Here is a 27,335-nt window from a genome sequence, read left to right on the forward strand (position 1 = left end):
GTGTTGGGCATCATGACATACACAGAAGGCCTGGACAGATCAGAAAGGCTGAGAAAGTGTGCATTTTCTCTCTTTGCTTAAGCGGGATATTCATTTTCTCCTGCCCTTGAACATCAAATCTTCTGGTTCTTGGGCCCTCAGAATCCAACCAGGACTGATTCTATCTCCCCACCGCACAGCCTGATCACCCCACCCCCGCCCCCCAGCCCGCTATCCTCAGGCCTTCAGACTTGCACTCAGTTATACCACCAGTGTCCCTGGTTCTCCAGCCTGCAGACAGCATATCATGGGACTCCCCGCCTCTGTAATTGTGCTAACCAACTCCTGCAATAAATCTCCTCATACCTATATCTATCCTCTTGGCTCTGTTTCTCTGGAGAACCCTGACTAATATACTTAAGAAAAGCTATATATTTTTTAATTACCATATTTACATTAGACTCATTTATATTTTTGCTTTTAAAGAATATAAAGAGGATACGTCTCTACCGATTTTATGTACCAGCTAAACCTTCATAATACACCTGACAGGGTCATTACACTAAAGGGAAATTACAGGTAAATTTCATTCATACGTGTGTTGTAAATATTATCAAAACATTCAGTAATACATTCAGTAAATAATACATCACACCCAAGTTGGGTTTAGTCCAGAAATTCAAGATTGGGTTAACGCCCTAGGTGGTTTGGCTCAGTAGATAGAGCCTTGGCCTGAGGCCTGAAGGCTCCCAGGTTTGATTCCGGTCAAGGGCACATGCCTGGGTTGTGGGCTCAATCCCCAGGGGGGGGGCATGCAGGAAGCAGCTGATCAATGATTCTTTCTCATTATTGATGTTTCTGACTCTCTCTCCCTCTCCCTTCCTCTCTGAAATCAATAAAAATATGTATTAAAAAAAAAGATTGGTTTAGCATTCAAAAGCCTATTGAATAATTCACCACACTAACAGAATAAGGGAGAAAAGTCATATGATCATTCTACAAATAAGTGAGTACTTAATTTATGACAAAAGTCTCACTTCAGAACACTGGGGAAAGGAAATCTTTTCCATTAATGGTATAAGGTAAGTAGGTATCTTGGGGGGGAAAAAACTTGATCCCAACCTCACATCATATACAAAATCAATGTCACTGGATTATAGATATAATCTATAATCTATAAGTAAATAAAATGTAACCTATCAGTGGTTCTCAACCTGTGGGTTGCGACCCCTGAAAATACATCCTGCATATCAGATATTTACATTACAATTCATAACAGTAGCAAAATTACAGTTATGAAGTAGCAACGAAAATAATTCTATGGTTGGGAGTCACCACAACATGAGGAACTGTATTAAAGGGTCACGGCATTAGGAAGGTTGAGAACCACTGCAATAAGTAATATATAGATGTAAATGGAAGAGAAGAAACCATAAAGCTTCCAGAAAATAATGTAAGAGGATATTTCCATGACCGCAAATTTCTCTTAAAAAGTACATAGAAAGCACTACCTATAAAGAAAAATTGGAAAATTAGATGACATTAAAATTAAAAATATTCTGTTCATCCAAAGATACCATAAAGAGTGAAAAGTCAAGCTCAGGTTGATATATGATACTTGCAATAAATATATCTAAAAAAAGGATTATATCCAGATTATGTAAATATCTCCTACAAATCAGTAAGATGAACAATACAATAGATAAATTAACAAGACACTTGAAAAGCCCATTCACAAAATAGCCAAATGGCCAATATACATGAAAGATGCTCAACTTATTAATAACCTGGAAGTCAAATTAAACCCATAATGAGATTCAACTCCAAACCACCAAAAAGACCAAAATAAAAAAGACTGAGAACATCAGATGTCAACAAGGATGTAGAGCAGCCTGCCTTCTGCCCACTGCTGGGGGGAGTGGAATGGACACAAGTTTCTTAGAAAGCTATTTGACACTCTTACAGCTGAGCGCAGTCACACAGTGCAACTCAGTGGGCTCCCGGGCAGTCAACGAGCCCAACGGAATTGCACGCACACACCCTCCAAAGGCTTGCGGGGGAGTTGCCCACCACACTGTCTAAACAGCCGAGAACTGAAAACAACCCAAATGCCGGTCAAGGGTGAAATAGGTAAGCTGTGGTACATTATTGACACAGCAGAAGGAAAACATACTATCATTACACCCAACAGCACAAGCACAACTCACAAGCATAATGTTGACAGACTCAAACCAGACAAAAGAGCACCTACCTTAGGACTCCATTTATAAGCCGCTCAAAACAAAACAAAGCTCTGGCGTCAGAAATCAGGACAGTGGTTACTCGGAAGGGGAGGCCATCCCAGCCACGGGAGTGCTGGCTCAGTTCTCCTTGCCCCGGTGGTTGCAGGATGTGCAGGGAAGGCATCAAGTCCAAGTTTCTGCTCTTCGCAATCCTGGAGCCCAGTAACGCTTGAAAACAAGTTTCAAATGTTGATTTCTATTTCTGACGTGAAGTAAATGGAGGGCTTGCACAGAACATACCACAGAAGATCTTCATGAAAATCGGTCAGTGGCTGTTTCCTGTGCTCAGCTGGCTCCCCGGACGTCGCTTACAGAGCAGAAGAGAGAAAGAACCACACAGGATGGCAGGTCGGCTGTGCTAAGAGGCTGCCCTCCCCTGGGGTGAAAATGAATGTCACTGGCCCCCTTTGCAGTTTCGCTGAGAGGTGAGTAATGTGTGAGGAGGAAAAAGAAAAGTTGAAGGCCCAATGTGTGAAATAATGACAATGAAGGGCCTCGCCTTATTATATAAAGAAGGATTAAAGATAAATTTAGACTGGCTACAAGGAAATGCTGTCTTATGAAAAGTATAATTAACCTGTAGCCAATGGGTTAGTAAAATCCAACTCCTCCCTCAAAAAAAAAAAAAAAGAAGAAGCTATTTATAGTATTTACAGTAGCCAAACAGGCATCTTCAGTTACTCGGACCAATATTGTCTTACAAAGGCTCCCCAGCCTCCAGGCCCGACCATGGCTGGCTGGGGCCAGGAAGGAAGGCTCGCTTTGGTGTAGCGTTTCACAGCTCTGCTACCTAATATTGGCCCATCGGAGGGGCTTCGCAGCGTCTGCACCTCCGCCCAGCACCTGGCCTGGGGGTGCAGGGGCTGCACTGAACCGGGCTCTTGTTTTACTTCGGGGTGGTAACACCTGTAGGCCTGTATTCAGGCAACGCCTTGCGTTTCCAAAGGAAACACAATGAATAGCGTCAAAATTGTTCCTCACACAACTGTTTTTGCATCGACAACCCAGAAATATATGGGTGGTCTCAATATATGTGTGAAATAAACAGAGCAGGTATGCCTACCCTGAGGTAATTCCGAAAACATTTAGCAGCTTGAATTTCAAAGGCGCATTTTTAGGAAAGAAAAACACCGAGATCATTCATCAAGGTGATTGTCCTGTGCACTTGTGTACCTTGTATAATTTATTTTTAGGGCTTTTTATTTCAAAGAAATACTAGCTAATGACACCTCAGACTTCAGACATTTTTCTGATCGCTCACCGAGTTCCCTCAGGGACAGAGTTGTGAATAAGTGGGGTTTTTAAAAGATCATTAACAGATATTACAAACCAATTCAAATTGAGCATTTTCTTTGCAAATTACTTTAACTTTTAAAGCCACTGGAAAAAAAAAAAAAAAAGACAGTGAGTGATATAATTTACTTAACCTGTCTACAAATTGCAGATTTGTGCTCAATTGGCGATTGCATTTCCAACCAAAAATATCTGCAACTATCTGTAATAGAGATATTTTTCAAAATTATCACACTCGATGAGTGATATTTCAAAGGATAGTAATGTTTATTTTTTATTTAGCAAGTTGCCCTGGAATTGAGAATGTTTGTTTTACTGATGTGTTTAAAGTAAAAACAGAGCCTGCGTTGTCCGCATCTGCTGCTTAATTAAACTCCCAGGCAATTAGCAGGCGCATCACTTCCCCAGCGAATGGACGGTGGAGCTTGGGAGGTAGATGGTGGGATTTCTTGGGGGGGGGGGGGGCGGTTATTTAATAATAAAACCGTACTTTCTGGGCTAAAGAGCAAATATTTGGGGTGAGAAGCACCACTATTCCCCCTTGTACATCAGGCCTGACTCTTTCTTGCATCAAAGAGCTCCCGTGGACTTCAAAGGGAGTCGCCTACAGAGCCGGCTGCGTGGGAGTCCGACAGGCTCCAGAAGAGGCCCAGCGCCGGGAGGAACCAGGCCAGGACAGGCTCATGCCAGAGCCCCCAAACCAGGCCACAAGCCCCCCGGCTCCCCGGCCTCCGCCACCCCACGGGGCACAGGAGATGTCCTAGGCTGGCCCGGCGCTGCACTGGCTTCTCGGGCCATGGCTTATGAATATTTGATGAGTAGTGTTCTATTTATAAGAAAGTATGTTAATAAGAATATTCTTTGAAATGGGAGTCCAATGCAGGCTTTGAAAAGGCTCATTGTTTGAGGTACCACAGGTTTCCTTCTTTCCCTTTTAAAGTGCAAAGTCAACTCACCACAAACCAAACAAAGGACCCTAACATCCTTCCGGGTGTCCCGTGGTGAAAATGAGTGGGATTCTACTCTAAATTAGAGGAGAAGCTATTTGGGGAGGATTCATTAGCTTATTGACTGTAGAGGGTCATAGAAACTAATGTTTCTTGTGTGTCCCTTGTGTGCCAGACATTTCAGTTCCCCTCTGTGAATCGTCACCAACACTCCATGAGCTTGCTTCTGCACCACCCCATTTTAAAGATGGAGAAACAGGTCTCAGAGTGATCACGAAAAGTGTCTATTCAGAAGTCCCACATCAGTAAGTGCAGAGCTGATCCGGAACCCACCTGTACCCAGCCCCAAGCCTATGTCCATTTCTCTCCCTCGCACTAACTCCCAGCTGTTTGCCAATTTCAAGTGTCCAGTTCACATCTGGCGGCAGCTGCCATTTTTCTGAAGAGCTAGGACTCAAAGATCATGGGTTCCTTCCATTCCAGCTCAGACAGGGAATACTGTATTCCATGTGCTGATAATTAAGTTGCAAAGGAATGGTTTTGCCCCAAGAACAGTCTGTGGGATTCTGAGAGGAAACGCAGATCTACACGAGCGAGTCTGAATGCCACGTGTGTGTCCCAAATGCTAACATGGCTCTCTGAACCGCAGACAACAAAGGTGATTCTAGTGACCGCAGCAGGCTCATTGGATGCAAGTTCAAGGAAGAGGAGGAGAACAGGTAAGGGATCCAGGTTGACAAAGGACCCAAATGCTAATCTACGGAGAGGTGACGCCTGCAAAATCCTTACAGCTCCACGTCATTAACTGTTGGAATGGGGGGAGAACAGGGAACTTTCCACTGACCACCTCAGGCTCCTCGACACTTGGGAGCCTCATCAGGTGTGGGATTCAGGGCCACAGAGTGAGATCCACGGGCTGTTCCCTATCTCCCTGGGGCGCAGACCCCGGCCAGGGCCTCCTTCTCCGGCCAGGGGCTCCTTCCTGTCCCACCACGCCGGCAACAGGAGCCCCTGAGGCCCAGGAACCACAAGGCTCCCTGTGCCACGGCGGCCACCGTCGGCCCTGGGCCCACAGCTCACTGGGATAGAGGCCCTGCTCCTGGGACTGCTCGCGGGGCCGCCAGGTCTTCCCACTTCTCCGCCACCCTCAGCAGGGAGACAGCCGGTGCCGCCAGCTCAGCCTGGTGTGCTGGGTGATGCCAAAGGTGGGACATGACCGTGTGTAACAGCGCTTCCCGCGACCCCTGCAGCAGGGCATCTCATTAACCTTTGCTGTGACTCCAGGCACGGTGCTCAGCGCCAGACTTGGGACTGTGTTCTCATCATTGTGACGCGGTCTTTCTGAGAAAATTATACTACATGAAGGATGTTTTGTGTGATAGAAGTCAAAACCAGAGTTTAAAAATCAAGTAAGATGTGTTCTGAGCATGGAACATCGCCTTTTAAAACAGACTTTGCACTCACTCAACAAACCCTGACACACGCTGAGTTGAGGCTCAGCCTCCGCCGCCTGATGTTGGCTTTCTGAGCACACGCACTGGCCTCCATACGTAGGGCAACAGCGAACTCCTAAACATGCACCACGCTGAGGCCTGGCATGCCCCATGCCTGCTGGCCTCTCGGACCGTGTCCAGACCAGCTCCCCACCGCTCGGCTCTGAGCGCTCCTGGGAAAGTTCGAGCTGGAGTCCACGGAGTCTCCGTCCAGGGCCTGGTGTTCACCGATGGCGCCAGCTCTTCCCTCCTGGTTTGGCTCACAGGGCCTCTGGCAGGCTCCTTCCACTGCCTCTGCTGCCACATCACCGTGACGCTCCCGCTCCCGCCGCAGCTCAGCTGTGGGCTCCAGAAAGTCAGGATCATCCTGTCCCCTCCTTTGGTCCCCAAGCCCAGCACAGGCCTGGCAAGGGAGGACACGCAAACCACGTTGCCTAACAGCTTCACCTGCTGTGAAAGAACACAAGCCCAGTCAGATGCTCTGCTGCAGCCCTTGACCGGAGGAGGAGTTCTCACTTTTCCTCCCCCGCCCCCACCCCAGCTCCAATGCTTTCTGGCATTAGCCCAGCCTCCTCCCTCCCACCCCACCCCCACCAGGTGCGGAGCCTGACCGGGAGGGTAGGCCTGCGCACTCCTGGCCTGGTGAACATCCTGCCTGCTGCCAGGTCCTGCCGCCACGGAGGCACTGCTTTCCATCCTACAGGTGCGGTGGGTGGTGATGGCCGGTGCCCTGTGGGCCCATGAGTGAATCTTACGTGCTTCCTGGGGCCTCTGTCTGAGCTGGGGCCCCAGTGACAGCCCAGAACTTCGGCGCCTGCGGCTGAGCCATCCCACCCGCACCGCAGCCTGGGGAGCGCAGGTACCACGTGGACATCATTGTTGGTCTTAAATATTGGATCATTTTCAAATTAGAGAAGTAACATATACTAGTTGTAACAAGCACAACACTTAAAAATGTGAACAAAAGCAAAGATGATTCTTTGTCCCTGTCCCACCTCAGTACCATGCCTGTATTCATGTTACTTATATAATTACTAGAGACCCTGTGCACGGATTCATGCACATTGAAAGGAAATCAGGAGCCCAGCTGCCCAGGGAGTTTCCACTCCCTTGAGCTACTGGGAATTCGCGTGGAGAGTCTGTCCTCCCCCTGCAGCTTCCTGAAAACATATTTCCAAATGTCCCTTCTGCGGCCTGGGTCGCACCTTGCCGGCCGGGAGGTCCCCAGTGGACACCTTGGGCCATGCTGATGCTTTGCACCGCTTGGAGCCAGATAAGAGACATTCAGAGGTGAACAATTCAAAGTTGGGGATCTTGGAGGACCCGGGTGCTCTGTTGCCCACGCCCTCACCCTTCAGGTTCATCTCTCTTTGACTTTTACCCCCATTGTCAGTCGCCACCTTGTGGCCACTGTCATATTGCTGCCTTCCTCTGTAGCTCTGGGGCAATTGGTAAGGGATGAGATTTGATCTCGATGCCCTAGGCAGAGTTCCAGGAGTCCAGTGGTGATATCAGGCTCATCCTGGTTACTCCAGAGATTGTAACTGCAGGCTTATGAGGTACAAGGGATGTAGCATTAAACGGCAGGCAGATGGAGAGGAGCCCAAGCGGGGGCCAGGCACTGCGCCACTCCTGCTCACCCCAGCCTGCTGTGCCTGCCACCGCTCGTCACCGCCCGCCACCGCTCACTTGGTAGCACTGCTGCAGAGGCCGGAGAGACTCCTGCCACCACAGCTGTACTTGCCAGCTGTGAGCCTGACTTCCGACTGAGTGGCGCTCCAGCTGTGGGAGTGCACTGACCACCAGGGGACAGCTCCTGCATTAAGCGTCTGCCCCTTGGTGGTCAGTGAGTGTCATAGTGACTGGTCAAGCGGTCACTCCAGTTGTTCGGGTCATTTGGTCATAATGGTCTCTTAGGCTTTTATATATATAGACTAGAGGCCCGGTGCATAAAATTCATGCGGGGGGGGGGGGGGGGGAGTGTTCCTCAGCGCGGCCTGTGCCCTCTCACAGTCTGGGAGCCCCATGATCAATTGCCCCCCAGAGGGAGGCCCTGCTCACCCACCGCAGCGCTGCTGGCCAGGTTGCCTGAACCTCCCTCTACGGGGCGATCGATCATGGGGCTCCACGATCGATCGCCCCAAAGAGGTATGCCTCACCCACCAGGCAGGGACTTCGTGATGGATTGCCCCAAAGAAATAGGCCCTGGCCACCCAGCCGGGGCTCTGCAATGGATCACCCCCACAGAGGAGGACCTGCCCAGCCGCCGCAGCACCGCCGTGGGGTAGCCTGGGTCTCCCTCTTTGGGGCAATCATGGAGCCCCCTGATTGATCGCCCTGCTGGCCAGTGGCCTGGGCCTCCCTCTGCGGGGCGATCATGGGGCAATGGCGGGGCCCCTGACCAAGCGCATTGCACCCACCTTGGCTGGCCTGGCGCCAGTGGATGTCATAGCGTGGTCATCCAGACGGTCGTTCCACTGTTCCACTGTTCGGCCGTTCGGTCGATTTGCATATTATGCTTTTATTATTATAGATATAATGTAATATATGCATAATGTATTCATTTATAATCATATGTGAATACATATGAATATAAAATTATGTTGTGTAAAATTTTACACGAGTGAGGAATTTTAGGACAGCATTTTATCTTATTTAATCACCACCCATCTCTGTATCTTGCTTGCCTTTCCAGGTATGGTTACTCCAGGACTTCCAGGAGAGCACAGGTGAGCCTGGCCCGAGGACCACACCTGTGTCAGGACATCAGCTTCCCTTTCTGTCTTAAACACATCTGCATAGTCACCCTGGAATTCAAGTGAGTCCTCTGAGGAGTGACACTGCTGCTGTTTTCTCTTCTCAGTTGCTGGTTTGGGGACATTTCAGGGAGGCCTTTTCCCCTCTCCCTGCACCCCACCCCCAGAGCACAGACCACCCGGGTGGACTGGTTTCCCATTCCTCCTGCCCCCTTGCTTCCTTGCTTCTAATTGGCTCAAATTTCAAGCCTGACAGCCCCTGTATTATTTCTGACCTTGTCTATTTCCAGTGACTTTCTCAAAATAACAAATCTCCAGGCAAGGCCTATTTCCCTTTCTCTACAGGTGCCTCTCCCCAGCCCTCCTCCTTAAAGCTAACCTATGCCTTTGCTTGGTAGCATTTACTTAGCCCATCTGTCTGCAAGTGCCTGTTACTACTGACCCTCACCCTACCAGGTCACAAACTACCTCAACACACCTGTGTATTGCCTTGTAGGTTTCAAACATATACAAATAGATTACTTCACCTAATTCTTACAACAGCCCTATGAAATAGAGAGGGGAAGTATGTTGATCCCCAAACTATATGGGCCTTAAAAGATATTAACAGGCAATTTGCAAAGAAAACATTAAAATCACCACATGAAAAATCACTGTTTTACTGTTAATAAAAGGAATGCGCCCAGCCGGTGTGGCTCAGTGGACTGAGCGTCGTCCCATGCACCAACAGACCAGCTGTTCCATGCCAGTGCAGGGCACATGCCCAGTAGGGGGTGTGCAGGAGGCAGCCAATCAATGTTTCTGTCTCTTTCCTTCTCTGTTTCTCTCTCTCTAAAAATCAATTTTAAAAAACATATTTTAAAAAATACAAAGCATAAGAACATTGATATACTCTTTGCCTATGAATTAACAAATATTTAAAAGAATGATAATACGGCCTGTTGAGCAAGGAGAGGGGCAGTACATTAGGTCGTTCCAGGTAGGAGTGCGCACATGGGGGCACAGCTCTGACCGAAAGCTTGCCAACATGGAGTGAACTAGAAGACCATGGAGCATGCAGTTCCTCTTGTAGGAATTTATCCCAAGGAGATCAACAAAGCTAGGGAGAAAGTTCAGCTGCAAGGACACTGTAATATGTGACTGATTAAGTTGAAGTCATGCAATAAAATGCTCTGAAAAAAATTTAAAATAATGTGAAGAGTCCATACTATATTTCAAAACTTTCTGATATAAGTAAAAACAATTACACAATAATACTTATTGTTTAAGTCCCTAAGTCATACATAATAGAGATGCATATAAATATAAATATAACACATCCCCAAATGTCAAGAAAGGCTATGTCCAAGTGATGATATTATGGGTGGTTTTATTTTCTTAATTTCTGCTCACCTCTATCTTCTAAATTATTTTCAATAAGCATGCATAATTTTGTAAAGGGAAAAATAAGAAAATGATAACATTTGAAAAATTGCCTTTGTCTCAGTGGAATCAGTTCTACATTTGATTCTTTCATCCACTCACTCATTCTTCCAACAAATATTTAGTGAACTCCTACCATATACAAAGCATTCTTCTGAGTGATAAGGATCCAGTAATTAACTTTTTTTAAAACTGAAGTATAAAAAGAGGTGGCCTATGCCATGGAGCAGGCGTTCTTGGTGAATGTAGAGAGCCAGGGCCGGGGGCAGGGGGGGAACGGTGAACACATCAGGTATAAGGGGAGCTCTTAGGCATTCTCTCCCCTGAACCCAAAAGGGGCCTCAGAGGGCACCAATACATCTGGTCATTCTGGAGAGACCTTGCCTGGGAGGGACCTGGATCTGAAAAAGTGTTTTCTGAGAGTGGACACTGGAGAGAACGCACAGAGTGAGATTCACGGGTGCTCTTGAAGCTCATAGCTACTGTGTCTCTGACCAACTTGAGACAATTGGCTGCAGTGGCCTGGCTGTGGGAGAAATGGATCGGTCCCATGGGTTATAAGACTACAGACAGTAATTGGCAGGCCCAAAATGATCCATCTCATATCTAAGTGATTAGTGAAAACACAACCCCGCCCCAAAGTGTCCCTCTGAGTCTGTCCCTTGGATAAGCGTGGGCCTCCTACTCTTCCTGGGTGATCATCCCCTTAACTTGCAAGCTTGGAAGCGTGGCACTCCAGGGTCCCGTTGGTTTTCCCACAGGAAATTCCTCCCCGAAGCGAAGGCCGCCTGTGACCAGTGTTGGCTGGAGGCCTGGCTGGAGGTGGGAGGGGACCCAGGGAGTGAACCAGTCCTCCTGGTCACAGGGTTCCAATCAGCTGAGCCACAGGCACCCATCTCTCCCACAGCACTGAAGCAGTCATTGCTAAATGTTAATTCTTAGATTAACTACAAATGAGTCGAGCTCCTCATGGGGGAAATGAGAGAGATTTGTTCATTCCTGAAAAGAAATCTAGGTCATCTGCAGATGATCCCTTTGGTTGCCTTGAAGACATAATTTTGGCATCTGAAGATGCTACTCCTTGGGGTCTGTACTGCCATGGATTTTTAGCGATATCCTGAGCAGGAGACTTTCAAGGAAAAAGCAAATGGTGTCATTTCTGGGCTTGCAAAGCACTGCACAGTGATTTTCATATTGATTCCACCATAGTTTCTATTTCAAAATCAGGCACAAAACCCGTGTGGCAACATGAAGGAAAGGTTTTCATAGTTAGCCAGAGATGGCCCTGTTAGAGAGGGAAGGGCCAGACCCCGTCCCCCTCCCCATCCTCAGAACCCTAATTCCTGTGGAGAGAGACCCCTGCCTCCCTTGGGGAGAGGAGACCCGCCCCGCAGCCTGGCTCTAGGCTTGCTGCCACCCGCTCCACCCCACCCTCTTCCCTGAGCCCAGCCGTCCCCAAGGAGCCGGCCGGCTTTAGAAATAGCAAATATGGTTTGGAACAAAGTTTTGACACTGACTCGGTATCCTGTGCTCATATTACATTTCTATGAATATTCCACTGACTTTTCAGCTCTAAAGAACAGTTTCCGCTCTGAGGCTATGTCAGCTCCAGTTGCTCCCACCCTGACAGCGATCTTTGAAACTGATATGGCCCTGAAAGAGCCAGAATAACTTTTTAAAAATATTAGTAATGGGCTAGGTTCCCAGTCTTTGTAATCTTGAGGAAAGAACCCTGTGAGAGGCGCCCTAGGAACTGAGCTGAGCGTGGGCCCATGAAGAAGCGGCTTGCAACCTCAGGGCTGCTCTGCAGGAGAATTTCTGTGAAGTGGAAAAGGAAGAGAATCTACCCTTGCATTTTGCATGTATCACCTTCTGTCCCAGGAACTTGAAGACCATCTTTCAATACCCTCGCCGCTGCTTTTTGTGAGAGAAACCCATCACCGCTGGGGGCGAGACCAGCCTGCGTCTCAGGAGCACCCCAGTTCTGCCACGTGCCACAGGGCCTGTGGAAAGTTAGGCATCTTCTTTGAGTTGTCAGTTTCCTCACCTGTAAAATGTAAAACAGTAACTGTCTTCACATGAAATAATGACGGAAAATTCTTTATCTATCGCCTGGAACATAGGAGCGACTTATGGAAACTTAACTGCTGTCGCTACTACCCGCCTCCTGAGAAAAGCATGGCTGTTTGTGGAATGTGTCTGCCCTTCCTTTATAAATCTCAAATGAAAATGAAGTCCTACAGTTAGGATTACACTGACCACAACCAAGCTAAAATAGTGCACTGATTCAAATAGCTAAGAGGTAGCTGCTTAAAATGAAAATAGCTAGCCCTGATTTCTAAATAATGCCTTTAAAAATGTTTTCTTATACTTGTATGCATCTATGCATAACCCACGGGTACAGACAATAGTGCAGGGAAGGCCTGGGGTGGGGCAGGAGCCAGGTAGAAGAGGGTAAGGGGGGAAATGGAGGACATCTCAACAACAAAGATAAGTTTTTAAAATAATAATAAAAATAAATGTTTTTTATGAAACACATTTAAGATACTGCATAAGGAGCTTTCCAAATTGGCATGATCAAAATATCTGATATTCGCATCATAATTCCCTACAACATACCAACATTTTGGTCAACCTAAGGATTCTCAGGAATTTCAAATTTTGAATCTATAAAAAATTCCACAATTCAAATAAAATCAGACTAAGTATATTTTTATCTGAAAATACAATCTGAGACAACCCCATTTTATATTGAAGGAACAGGCTTATAAGCATTTTATAAGTTGCAACTTAAAACTTCTACTCAAGTTCAAGTTGACAGTTAGGATAAATAGAAACTAAATTGTTGAATTGTATCTGTCTTAGAGTTGTGGGCTGGATTTGCCACTCTAATCTCCAGAAGGGAATATTAGTTCAATAAAATAAACATTTTTAATTTCCTCTATGTTATTCCTCAAACCATGCCAATGCACTCATCTACGGCTCACTTAAAGGATTTGAGAAGCAGCCCCCAACTTGCTTAAAAGAGAAGGTTTGATTGTCGTATGACAATGAAGGGCAGGATGTGAGTGCTCATTGTTTTAATGCAATGAGCCCTTAATCGCTTCCAGTCTGATTCATCAGAAATGTGGTACTCTTGGGGGATTTTTTTGGTCACTAAATATTGTCTTTCATTTTAAGATATTTATTTCTTGCCAGAAAATGATTTTGTATTTTTCCCCTAATGATGAAGGATGAAAGAAGGAGAGAATTCCATTCGGTAATTAAGGAACCACAAAGAAGTAAACTGACTCAGAAAACAAATGCCCAAAAGAAAAATAAAACATATTATATGAGATGGAAGCAGTGAATTCTTGGCAAATATCCAATTGGAGCCAGGATTGGTAATTTAATAATATCCTTGTTTTGTTAATATTGGGGGTGGGGGGAATTAAGCTCTAGGGCTTTAGCTCTGCACCATTACCTCAGCCAGCAAGGGGGGTTAAAGACACAAATGCCTGGAGGCTTTCAAAGGTTTGTTAAACCTACACAGGCCCTGGGTGAGGTCCATGCCAGAGGTCAGGACAGAACCTGATCTCTAAGCTCAGGAGGCACTGAAAATCCCCTCAGGATGCCTGCTCCGAACACTGTTCCCAGAGGCCGAGCGCATCACACCCAAATCAGAGCAGACCGATGGGTTCCTGAGGTGGGACCTGCAGATTGCAACCTGTCGAGTTATTCTGATTCCCTGGCTCATGGTGCCACTTCATTTTGGACTGGTCCGTCAAGCTTCCCCCGATGGCGGCTGAGCAGAGTTCGGCAGGAAAAACTGCCCTAGCTTTGGTAATCCTGGCCACACCTGGGCACTTCAAAAGGGCACGTCGAGTTAAAGGGCATGCCGCCATAATACACAGACCCTTTCTGGGACCTGAAGGTCATGACGTCATAGAGTGTGTCATTTTTTTTTTTTTTTTATCTCTGGTTCTCTTCCGAGTTTAAAGGAGAGCGCACCACAGGAAGAAAATTCAAATGGAAAAAAATCGAAGAAGGAGAAAGATAGGTTTAGTGCAAACCCAGTCTCCAAGACATTTCTAAGTTGCCACTTTTCTCCCCTGACTTTCTTAATTCCTGGATTATGCAATATGTAGAAAAAAAGAAACAATTGCTAAAAATCTTACCTCGTTTTCTGGTCTCCATGATGATCTGAAAAAAAATAGTATATGGATCACACATGTGTGTGTTTATAATGATAGTGGCAGTAATGAAAGTACTAGTGATGGTGATGGTGATGGTGGTAGTGATGGTGGTGATGGTAGTAAGGGTGACAGTGGTGGTGACAGTAGTGTGACAGTGGTGGGGGTGGTGGTGATGGTAGTAAGGGTGACAGTGGTGGTGACAGTAGTGTGACGGTGGTGGGGGTGGTGGTAGTGATGGTGGTAGTGGTGGTGGTGGTGGTGATGGTGGTGATGGTGATGGTGGTGATGGTGCTGGATGTGATGATGATGGTGGTGATGGTGGTGATGGTGATGGTGGTGATGGTGATGGTGGTGGTGATGATGGTGGTGGTGATGGTGATGGTGATAGTGATGGTGTTGATGATGGTGATGATGGTAGTGATGGTGGTGATGGTGCTGGATGTGATGATAATGGTGATGGTGGTGCTGGTGATGGTGGTGGTGGTGATGGTGATGGTGGTGGTGGTGGTGATAGGTGTTGATAGGTGGTACGGGTGGTTACAGTCCAATTGCTCAAAATTGAATTAAACACTTTAACTTATGTATTTGAGATGTGAAAAGTCTACTCTACCTATCTTCTCTTAGTCTTAATTTCCATATCTGCCAAATGTTGATTAATTTGATCACAAAGATGTCGTTGTTTGATTAAGACTTGAAAGGTACTTTCAAAAGAAAGGCCAAAAAATGGAGTTAAAGCAACTGCTGAAGGGATGTACTTCTTTCTGTGGCTGAGTTTTTATGCTTCATTATTATTTTCATCATAATCATTGTCACTGAAAGTATTTAAAGTATCAATAGTCCTTGAACCTTCTGTATCACCAAGTTCCCAGGATGTAGAACATTCACTTCCCCGGGGACTGCTGTGGAGACATGTGACAACACTTTTCACCAATGCTCATGAATGTCTGGGCCAGAGAAGTTCTGCTGCTGCTGGTGCAAGTTACTGTAAGCAACCTGCGTGGTTGCGTTTAATGAGTAATGAGGTAGTCATAGGCAGTTTATTAAATACGTCTCTCTCCTCCTTCCAGGCTCACAGAAGGATAGAGTGTCCCCAATGACTTTGACATTAGGCATAGTCATGTGACTGTTTCGACCGGTGATATGTGAGAAATGGCAGGTGTCACTTCTGGGCGGAAGCCTTAAGAGCCAGGACAAGCCTCGCCATACTCCCTTCCCGCAGGTGTGCAGAGCAGGCTAACCATCCTGAGTCCCCCACTGTCTAAAGCAGCAGACACCCCTTCTGACCCACGTGGACACACAGTAGAATCAGGAAGTAAACAGCTGTTATTTGAAGCCACTGAAGTTTTAATGGCTATTTGCTACCCCAGCCTAACCTTCTCGATTCTAATAGATACAGGTGGCAAGTAACCAAAACCAGGGGTTTAAAGTCATGAGTCATCACATCAGAAAGAAGGGATCTAGGTCTTTCTGAGAAGAAACAGGAACCACAAGTCTCTCTATTGCCTAATCACTGCCTCGGAGACATCAACCATTCCCTAGCGAAGGTCTACTTTCGACAAAAGTACTGGGAAAGAGCTGCGCCATGACCTGCAAGAACTGAGCACCCATTCGTTCCACACGGACCGCGGGATCATTTGGAGTGCTCCTCTAAGTTTTGTTTCAAACAACAAGCCTCTCGCTCCCACTGCCCAGCAGACAGGTCCGGGTTCCTTGTCATCCTCAGAGCTGTTCACTTAAGACTGCACTGTGCCAGGGATCAGCCGCCGTAAGGAGCTCTACTTTTAGGAAAACCAAATCTCACACAGTCAGTACATGATCACATTCCAAGTGAGGTGGTGACTGTGAAGGGCCCACCTGCGCCCACCTCCCCTCCCCTCACCTCCCCCACCCGCCCAGACTGCAGCTCTGCACAAAAACCTAACAGGCCAAGCACAGAGGTTCTTTGAGAATTTGGCCCCGTGTGCCTTACAGGCAAGTTGCCGTCTTACAGTGTCTTGCCAACAACAACAAAGAGGAAAGAAAAGGGAAGGTTTTCTTTTCTCGGGACTAGGAACGAAACATAAATTTCCTCTTTCTGTGAGGCTGAATGGTCTGATTTTCCACACTCCGGATGATCTCTCACCAGCTATCACTTCCCTAATATCCATGTGGCTGTCTACTGGGCATTGCTTTCCTCCCAAGTCAATCCCATGGTGGCAGTGGCCGGAGAGGAGAGAGGCTCCGCTGCCTGCTGCGGGGCGGGGCCCCCACCGGGCCCCAGGTAACTGTGCAGGAAGAAACGGGCGAGGTCAGTGTGCTTGCCTCGGGCAGTGCTGTATTAGTGGCCTGATTTCCAGCACCTCACCTCCACGGCGCCCTCTGCGTCTGCTGTGTCGAACCGCGTTTAGTCTCCTGAGGACTCTATGTAGGGAAGTACAGAGGGAATGAACACTTGCTGGAAATATCTCAAGTACAAAATTTACACAAAACCCTTAGAGTTGGGAGTTGTTATCTCCGAGAGAACAGAGAGGTGCAGGGCAGTCAGCGGTCTATCCAGGGTGACGCAAACGGGCACGTGGAGAGCCCGGCCAGAACCCTGACTGTCCATTGAGTCAACGCATACAGGGCCACCTCTATCTGAGGGGCCTCCCTGCGACCAGCCACGTCTGGACCAAAAAGGCTGCGTGTGCAGGTGCCGAGCATTTGGCTGATGAGAAGAAGGCACTAAACTGCCCGAGCAAAGCTGCCGGCCGAGCTCTCAGCCTAGAGATCTTAGATGGAAGCACAGACACCAGACAAAAGGATGCAGACAGGCGGTGAGGAGAAAAACACAGGGCTGTGCCCGTCCGGAAGAGAGGGAGACTGGGAGAGGGAAGGCCAACGTGAAATTCAGTGAAAATTTATGGAAGTTAGCTGCCTGTTAACAAACATTGGTTCAAATGTCCACTAGCTGGGGAAGTCTCTACAGGAAGAAGACAACCTATTGTAGCCAAAAAGCAAAGAGACCAGGGAAAGATAAGGGTGATACAGGGAAAGGAGAGTCCATAGTGACAGGGAAATTCATTGATGGGGCAGAGAAAATATCCTAGAGGGAAAGGGGGGCCAGAGAGTAAATGTGGAAAGATTTGTGGGAAGTGACGTTAGACCTTAAAAGGGAAAACAAGACAAAAGGGGGGGAAATCCAAAGACCAAATTGGGGGTGAAAAAAAACACTAAAATTAAGCAGTTTGAAATGGTCAAAATTATTTCTGTGAGAAGGAAACACATACTGTCTCCTGAGAAACAGGCTGACACAGGCACCAGAAGCGACAGGGCCACGTCACCCGGGGCCACGTCACCTGGCTCGGCTAAGAATATAACCACAGCGAGAGAAAGAAATGCCTTGCCTTTTAATATTCAAAACATATGCAGGTTTCTAAACATATTTTTGTTGCAAACCTCCAGATTTATAGTTCAGTCTTTTCCCCCAATTACTTTCCTACTTTACATTTCCATAGTCGCACATTCATCACAGATAATTACCAAAAAAAAGTTTGCAATCTCTTCCTTCACTTCTTTGCAAATGGCATCACAAGAAGTTCCTCGTCTTGGGGGATATGTCCAAATGTTCTCACGGCATTCTGGATTTTCAACATACTCGTGCCATTCAATTCATGTTTTAAAATCTAGCCCTGCTTCACCCAGTTTACTGAGTTAACTGGTTTACCAACTTCACTGAAATGTATAGCTGAGTATCACTCATTTCGGTCCAAACAGGCCAGCTGTTTAAGAACATAGATACATGATGGGCGTTCCTCAATGTGAAAATTAATTTGCACTGCTTCCTCATAGCAAATTATTAGCAAAATGGCTTTTCTTAAATTCTGGATCTATAATATGAAAACTCAGAACTGCGTAGTGCATGTTCACCCATTGGTCCCCAAGTTGAAGAGATAATTTAATAGCCCATGCCACATTACTTGGATGATTTAATTGCTCATGCCTTTTATTATGGAGAATTTTATCTTTAAAAGCACTTTCCCTGACCTTTTAGTGATCTGTTTCATCAGAAAAACCTTCCTGGTTGATGACTTGAGGAAAGAGTACATTTAAGACCTTCTATACTGGTCTCAAAACAACTGGTTAAAAAAAAGAAGAAATGTTTCTATGTATCAAATGATAATATTTTCCAGCCCAGCACGTAAGAATGTAGTTTCCAAACTGCCCTGGGTCATTTTTGTGATGTCGTGGTCATGTTTTCTAAATGACGCCTATGGAGGGTTTTCTAAATGATGCCTTCGCTGGAGGGCAGCAAGGTGGCAGAACATCTGGGTTTTTTTCATCTATTTTGTTTCATTTTTATTTAGTAAAACTGCCTTAGAAGTCACATAAAAAATTAATTAATGAAGTTAACATATAGAAGTTCAAGAGAGCTAAGCAAGGATTCTCTAGGCTGAGCCCAGACAGTAAGCCGAGTAGAGGGGTCTCAGTTCTCACCCAGGCAGGTGTGTCAGGTCTCCAAGGTAGAGTGTCATCCCCAGTTCCAGGGCTGATACTACTACTCAACCAAACACTTATCTTGACAAATAAATGGTGTTTGTTTTCAAGTCAAAATAATGAATGTCAAATATAACGGGAACACCAGGGCCTCCGGGAAGGGACTTGAAAATCTGAATAAGGAGACTGCCAAAAAGGATCAGAAATCTTTCTTTTGTTTGTTTCTTTCTCACCTGCCCTCCCATGGATGTCTTACAATCTCTGCAGATTCACTGGGAAGGTGAACACTTTTGACCTGTGAGACTGTTTTTTCCTAAGGAGCTTTTAACACACTTATTTCGTTTCTTCTTCCAAAGTCATTACGATACTGAAGTCAAATAGTAAACAGGTGTATTGTTGACTGAAGGAGCGATAGCTAATCTAAACCAGCTAGAATTATCAGTGGCATGACATTCCGTTTATGGCGGTTGCTTTCTCAGTGTGCTAGACGGGTTTCCCACGAGGACACTCTGGGTAGAAAGCTCAATGTCGTTACCAAGCCTGAATTGCTGGGTGGGTTGGGAGACGCAGTAGACAGCTCTCCCAACAGAGGCAAATGGCATCAAAAGCTGGCAATCCTTTCTTCCCCTTCTCCCAAAGTGAAAACACAACACCACTAGCCAGGTTTACTCTGACCTCCCACCCGAGGCATTATGTGGCACTCAAGCTGAGTCAAGGTATCTTGCGGTTTCCATCAAGGTGAGTAACGGGAAGAGGCAGATCAATAATGTAATCGCATGGGGAACCCCCTGTGCTGGATGCATGTCTGGTTTCGATAAGGCTTTGGAGCACGCTGTGATGGTCATTTAGAAAAAAAATATATACTTTTGTTTTCATTCCTCATCAAAATTTGCTCTGTGACAGTCTCGATCCTTAATTGCGTCTTTTTATTTATTTGTTTTTGTCATTCCAATTGGTTGTAAAGAGTTCTGTCTACTATTAGAAGTATGAATTACTAATAAACCAATCCCAATGTTGTCAAATGTCCCGGCATGGCCAGTCCATCAGACTGTATGGGATTTAAGTCGTTTCTTATGGAGGTCACGACAGCTGACAGCTCAGCTATAGGACCCTTTCAAGCCACCTCCCAGGAATATAGTCTCACGGGGATTGGAAGTCAGAAGAAGTTCCACCTCTCGGTGTATTGGAAGAGTTCTACCGGATCTGCAATACAGAACATGGCTGGGGGCGAGAGAAGGACGCCCAGGGGGTGGCGCCTGCCTGAGGCTGGGCTGGTTTGCAGTGTGGTGCCGGGTAGTCCCGTCCCGCTGCTGCCGCACTGACATGGCCGACCTGAAGGGCTCGGAAAAGAATCCTGGGAACACCCCCCACTCGGTCCTCTCAGATACCACCTTCTTCACAATGGGTCAGATCACTTGAGAGGTGGGTCCATATGACTCCATAGGAACTGGGAAGCGAAACCCTTAGAAAGCCGGGTAGATGTTGAAGCTACACCAAGTCAAATATACAGAAATTCAGAGATTCCTCACACCCTGAGGCCAGTAGTGCCCGCTACAACAGTCTACTTAATAACGGCGGGTCTCTCCTCGCTGACCACGTCCCCGAAGCCTGCCCTGCACCTGAAGACTCCCGGCCACGCTGCACCTCTTCATCTGCCCACCCCACGGCCCGCTCTGACCCCCAGAGTGAAAGTCTCACGCTGAGCCTATCATCAGCCTGGCATCTGCGCTCAGCAGTAGAGCCTCTGAATTCAAAACAGGGCTGTTTCCTGGCTCAGAACTCCAGCGCCAAATTCCTTAGACTCAGAAGTGATGGGAAAACAGATCTTCAGCATTCTTCTGATTTAGAAATCATTCAAGCTGACAACAGATAAGAAATTGACAAGGAGATGCGAACGCCTTAACTTACATGGCTGTCTTTTTTCCCTTCTACACAGTGAGGAACAGAGCGTCCTTCGCCTTGGTTTTCTTACGTTTCTCAGCTTAAAGCACGGCCTGTAACATTCATTCAAGTGTGTATGAGCCGGAGGGTGTCAGCTCTGTTTCAGATGCTACACCACATGCATTCCAGAGGGGGCGCAGTGTCCAGGGTGCTGCTTCCTGCACGCTTCCCGCATGACCCAGTCCCTACTCTGCACAGAAACTGTGCAGGAGCAACCTAACAGCGAAGGCAGTCAGTAGGGCAACACTGAGGGTGTTGGTGGCTTAAGTATGGAGGAGATGGAGGTGAGGTTCTGACTCGGGACTAGGGAAGTCCTCGTGCAGCCCTTGTGTTTCACAGGTGAGGCCTGCAGAGGTAGGCACTGCAGAATGTCGGTTAGACGACTGACTAGTAAGGGGAAAGCCCAAGTACTTCCTATGGTCCAAGTCTTCCCACTCCTCCAGGGTCATAAACCTCTTTAAGATACTGATGTGAGTTAGGTCTTCTCCGGAAAAAACACCCATATGCATATAGACGTACACAAATGTTTGCAAATAAACTCAGGAGGTCACGGAGCCCAAGCTCACCTCTGTGGGCTCACCTCTGTGGCTTCACGGGCCCATAAACCCCAGATTAAGAATTTCTGCCCCTGAAAAAGCCTCTATTCGAATAGAAAGTACTACTTTTAACCCTTTTCAAAACTTAAATCTACACTAGCTTTAATGATGTAATCTATAAACTTCAGGGAAGAAGCAATTTCAACAACTCACATAACTTAAGCCCTGATCAATATTTCCATATTTTTAACATGTGTCAAGTTAAGAAATGCATAGTAGAAATTTAAACCTCCATGTATTTTACTAGTGAGTTCACATAGACATGGAATATCTTTTCTCCTAATATGGAGATGGCTCAGCAGTATTTAAATGATTCCTTATCCAAAGTCATATAAATATGCACCAGATGTATCTTTTGTAAATGTTATGTTTTTCAACTTCTCAGCATTTGCAAGTAGTTGAAAGTTACGTCAAGCATGCTTTAATGGGGCATAAAAGTGCATTGTATTCAAAGAGATGGCACAGCTCCGTATTAGGTGAAAATACAAATGTTGTCAATGGATACATTTTCATTTTATTGATTTACACCGCATAACAGAATGCCCTGTGTTCTTCTTCACATGTAAGTTCTATCTCAAATAAAATAGAGCTAGATATTTAAAAATCATGCTTACATTAATGGATTCCCTCGATGACAGAAAATTCAAAGCACAGAATTTTATGACTAGAGGCAATTTAAAAATCAACTAAATCCCAGACCCTGATTCAACAGATGAGAAAACTGATACCGTAAGAGCGACATGAAACAACAATCGCTGAGTTAGCTGTGGCTCAGTGTATGGATTCACATGCCCTGAATGCAAGGAACTGTGCTGAGCTCTCTATACTGTCTTCTTAACTACCTAAACAAAAGAAGGAGAAGAAACAGTAAAACATAATTTATTGATTTCCTGGGACATATTGGGAAGAAGCTGTCAAATTATCTTATGGGAAGTAAATATAGGCAGTAAAATGCCAACTGTTAGCATTAAAAATTGTCACAGAATATCATCATGCTGTTTCTTTAATATTAAATTCTGATGGACTCAAGATCCACTTTTTTATTTTTAGTACAAAAGATGTCCTAGTAAGTTCCTCTCAGAACATTTTCATTGAGGTTAGATACATCAAAGGTATTTGGGAAATATATTCAAGTCAGATGTAATTGACAGTTCATCTTGAAAACTGTGGCTTTTTAAATAAAAGTTAACATTGATAGCTTATTGTAAAACCCTTTTTTAATTTTTTTTATGTTTTTGCTACAAAGAGAGTAAACCCGTCCTGGGCCACTGTGCGCTCTGGCCTCTCCCCGAGAGGGCAGCACCGAGGGCATGTGTCAGCCGCCTCTGGTTTACCGGCTCCCTCTCCACCGTGGTTTTTCTCTGTCGTGGGTTACTATAAACTGCCCTGGTTTCTTGCAGTGAGTCAGCATATTAATTCATTAATAACTAATTAATTAATGGGTGAGAGTCATTTTGCTGGGAGCCAAGTAACCTTTTCATTTTGATTTTTACAGATAACATTTTGCTCTTTAGGAGTGAGTGGCAGCAATGATTTCATTTTGAGAAATCGTCATTGAGGTTTACTCCCCTTTGGGGCACCGGCTGTGAGTGGAGAACCCATGTTTCTCAAAGTAGCACAACTGACTCTCCTCTCAGACCCGAGCAAAGCCTTGGCTCCCTCCGTCTGGGAACCGGCATTTGCACACCCTGCCCCTCCCCAGCATTGTGAGGAGCCCACGTAACCTCACAGCACTCCTACCCACAGCACTGTTTTATCCTGGGCCCCCAAATAAGGCAGTGGCCCTGGCCATGGCTGCGAAGGTGTCACACGTTTCTGCAAAGGTGTTGGTGAGCTGAGCACCTGAGGAGTGAACCAGCGGAAGCAGCCCCCAGGCGGTCCCACCAGAGTCAGTAGCCACCCTGCTCAGAGGCCGTGCCTCCCAGGGCGCTCCTATCAGCGGAGCTGGCAACTACCGCGTGTATACTTAACGCAGGAGTTTGTAGCTGTGCACACATGCGCTTTCTGAGGCCCTGTAACTTGCTCTACTTCAGTGGAAATTGATCGTCCAGACCAAATTGTGTTCATCGTTTCAGGTTAGCATGGTGAGCCAGTTCCTGCTCTCAGCAGCTCAGAGGGCTGGGCCATGGGGCTGACTGTGATACAGTGGGTAAGCAAGCCTGGGAGCCTTGGCGATATTGTTGTGAATAAGACTAGCAGGGCACTGCACTCACAAATATCACATGGCTGCTTTGCCAGCTAGCACGAGTGTCCCTAAAGGGGAGAAAGCAGCAGGGGCCTCCAACGTTTGGAAAACAGTAAAGCAGTGCTATTAAATGCACATTGTCTTGCCCTCGCCAGGATAGCTCAGTTGGTTAGAACATCATTCTCATAAGAGGTTGTAGGTTTGATCCCTGGTCAGGGATGTCTATCTATCTATCTATCTATCTATCTATCTATCTATCTCCCTCTCTTTCTTTCTCTAAAATAAATAAAATAAAAACAGCACATTTTCACCTTGTTAGTGTAGCTCAGTGATTGAGTGTCAACCCAAGAACCAAGAGGTCCCTGGTTTGACTCCCAGTCAGAGCACATGCCCGGTTGTGGGCTCAACCCCCAGTAGAGAGTATAGATGTTTGTTTCTCATCGGTGTTTCTATCTCTCTCTCCTTCTCCCTTCCTCTCTAAAAAGAAATAAAAAACATTTAAATTTGTTTTGAAAAGCACATTGTCTCTAAGAGATAGGACCAAGGTTCCATGTGGATGCCACCACCACATGGTGACTTAGTCCTCAGATGCCTCGGGTGACTCATCTGTCAAACCAGGGTGCGAGCAGAACTTCAAAGGGTGCTTAAAGGCTCACACAGGACAACGTCCACATGGCACATGTTTTCATACCTAATCATAGCAGGTCTTCAGTAATACTGTGTCATTGTGATTATTGTTATCTTTGTTGTTGTTATAGAAATTCTCTTTTGAGTCAGTAGGCATGAGAATGAGAAAAGCTTTGCTTGGAAGAGTTCACTTTTCTGACCTCCCCAGACCCAGAGATGGCACCAGTGGACTGTTCTCCTTCCAGCCCATTCAGGGAAGAGAGAGGAGAGGGTCCAGATGAAAGCCCCACTGCCCCTGTCGGACACGGCTTTGGAGTCCAGCTGCCTGCCCTGAGTGTGGCTACCTTGTTCCCATGACAAAGTTCAGGTTGAGGTGGCAAGAGTATGTTCAGAAGGAGCTGGAGGAAAATCTCAGAGCCTCCCTCTGGTTCCCCTCCCAGGAATCCCTTCGGTTTTGGTTCTCTGGGGATAAAAGGGACAATCCCGTCAAACTTAAAGTGATGATAAAGAGATGTCTGTTGGGTGAGGGGGGTGGGGGGGGAGGAGTCCATACTAGGCAATCTCACTCACCTCCAATAGGTATGTCCCACTTAACAACTCATTCTCCATAAAGAACATGGCCCACTAGAATTGAGAGCCAACAACAGTGGTTGGCAAAGAGGTTGTTTCTTCTCAACATCACTTACCCCACGCCACCCACTCCTCCTCCCCAAAGTCTTGGGAAACCAATTCAATGCTTTCTCAACCCCCGTACAGACATGTGACATTTAAAGCATAAGATTTTAGCACAAGAAAATTTTAAAAATAGACAATAAATTTGTATTCAATGCTTAAGGCACCTATCCCTTAGGAAAATGTATATGAAACATTTTTTTCTCCACAAAACCACATTAGCTGTTACCAATGCCATTGCATTTACTAAGACTGCAAGCGAAGATCTGCTCATTGACACAGGCAAAGCTGGTCTGCCCTGGCTCTAAGACACAGAGCACAAAGTAAGTGTGTGGCCAGGGGCCTGTGGCCAGTTTTCTATGAGCGTGAGGCACTTGCTTTAACTTGCACTGCAGCAACTTCCACACCCAACACACACACACACACACACACACACACACACACACCCGGTGTTGGAGCTGGGCCTGGTAGGCTAGTCCCATTTAATAGGCAGGAATGAGCGAGCTCTGGGTGGCCTGAGGAAGGAAAAAAAGATGAAGATGTGGCCACATCCATGCTCTCTAAAGGACTACCCGTGCGGCCGCGATCTAGTTTTTGTTGTCCACTGATTTGACTTCAAGGGCATCTCATCATCACACTGGGTCTACAGCCTCATAAATGAGACCTTTGCTTCCAGCTCACACAATGGTTGCTAATGGAGCCAATTCACCAAAGTCAGTATTTTAAACAGCATTATTTTCAAGAAGCTTTATATTTATTATAAAGGGCAGTTTTTAAAGATCATGTCAAAACTGTTTCTAATGTCTTGGGTTTCTTTTTCTTTCTTCAAGGATTCTGCATGTGGGGCTAAGGGCAGTTAATAGCAGCCAGTCCTGATTGGCCAACATCTGTTTCTTTATAGGAACCTAGTTGCCAAGTAGCTGGACAGCAATACCCATTTGGTATTCATGGAAGTACTTGCCGAACAATAATGACAATAATTGCCTCTGATTCTTGTGTTTACAACACTGCCAAAGTATCATTAGGGCCTTATTTATAGATAATAATGCTTATTAATCACAAGTATTTGAATTTTGGAATGTATTAGATTAATATTCTTTTGTACCTCAGTTCTGTACTAATGCTGTGAAAGACACTCACTGAATGCAACTCAGTGCCAATGCTTATTTTGAGCTGCAAAATAATGTGTGTAATTTGCAGGTGAAAGATAAAGAAATTACATGGCTACCTCTCACCAGCCTGTACCGTGATCAACAGCCAACTTCAAGAGTTAGGCCATAACTCTAAAATGAGAAAGGAAAGAAGCAAAATAAATTGCTCTGTAGGTATTATTTCCAAAAAATCTTGTAAATTCTTATGATGGGAGAACTTCCTAATAATAAGTCTATTACCTTGTTTTGCCATAAATCTTCAGTGGATGGCATCAATTTATTGAAAAGGGCCTAGAGTGAAGAATAAGTAGCAATTCTGTAAAAATTTCATATTGGGTAAGTTTATGAAGGCTCAAATTAAAAAAAAAAAATAGTGTAGGATAACTAACAGTTGTAACCAGCAAAAGTAAAATCTTCAGTCTAACTTCCCACTTGTTAAACATCTTTCATTCATTTATTCATTAAATCTTTCTATCTGTTCAATTTCTATGCGAGCAAACATTAAAGCTATCAGGTACTTCCCTATTTCTATGTGCATCTTAAATCAGAAATCATTAAAAATTCCAAAAGATTACCTCACTTTTTCTAAGATTAATACAAAGAACATAATTTCTGTTGGTATAATAAAACAATTTTTTAAATATAAAGTATTCCCAGTCAGTAGTGGGTTGTTGTTGTTGTTTTTTTCTGCTTTTACTTTTATTAGATTTATTTTATGCTGAATTTACTCCCGGGCTATCAGTTTTTGTTTCTTCAGTTTCCTCTGGGGTATCTTTTTCTTCTGTGCACCCTCCTCTTCTGGTTTAGGAACAAATGGCTCCTTTTCAGTGAGGAGCAGCTCTGTGTGGCAGGGAGAGCTCATGGACAGGTTAATCTGCCCAAGGGCTGTGTAGGTTCTATGTTGCATCTTGGGAGCTTTGTTCACCTGAATGTGCTCAACCACCAGAGAGTCTCATCTAAACCCTGACGTTCAGCATTGCTCTCGGCGTTTTCAAGCACGTGCAGCAAACACTCAGCACTCCTTTTGGGCCACCGACCCTGTGTCCAGCCCACGTTCACCTGGGCACACCTACCAGCTCCATACTGTAATGACAGAATGGCACACATTGCTTCTTCAAAGGGGCCTCCTTCAGATACTTGGTGGCTTTTCGAACATGCCCTTGATGGCCTGGGCAGTTTCAGGACTGTTCTTAAAATGAACACAAAGACCTGAGCCTCTTGATTTGCATGATTTCGTGGGTTTTTCTGGGTCTAGTGAATAGCGAACCATCTTCAGAGGCCACCTCTGGCCGCTCTGGGGAAGAGCCCCAGTCAGTAGATTTCACCTGGACACTCCTTCCCAGAATTACAGCAAATATGAA

The 27,335-nt window shown here is 45.8% G+C and overlaps 1 long non-coding RNA gene across 3 annotated transcripts in view; it reads right to left on the reverse strand.

Annotated features, from left to right (window-relative positions):
- The window catches only part of LOC139020143 (uncharacterized), a 91,366-nt gene that overhangs the window by 31,528 nt on the left and 32,503 nt on the right, over nt 1-27,335 (reverse strand). Inside the window, exons 2-4 of one of the 3 annotated variants that reach the window (XR_011473196.1) lie at nt 14,330-14,354; nt 12,042-12,219; nt 2,231-6,444 (exon numbers count right to left, since the gene is read on the reverse strand). This is a non-coding gene — a long non-coding RNA (uncharacterized lncRNA). Of the gene's footprint in view, nt 1-2,230; nt 6,445-12,041; nt 12,220-14,329; nt 14,718-27,335 lie in introns of those variants that run through there. The other 2 variants (XR_011473195.1, XR_011473197.1) reach the window with 2 other exon arrangements.

Source organism: Myotis yumanensis, unplaced genomic scaffold (assembly GCF_028538775.1).
Source record: "Myotis yumanensis isolate MYYU_CA2020_CCGP unplaced genomic scaffold, mMyoYum1.0.hap1 SCAF_11, whole genome shotgun sequence".
Lineage (NCBI taxonomy): Eukaryota > Metazoa > Chordata > Mammalia > Chiroptera > Vespertilionidae > Myotis > Myotis yumanensis.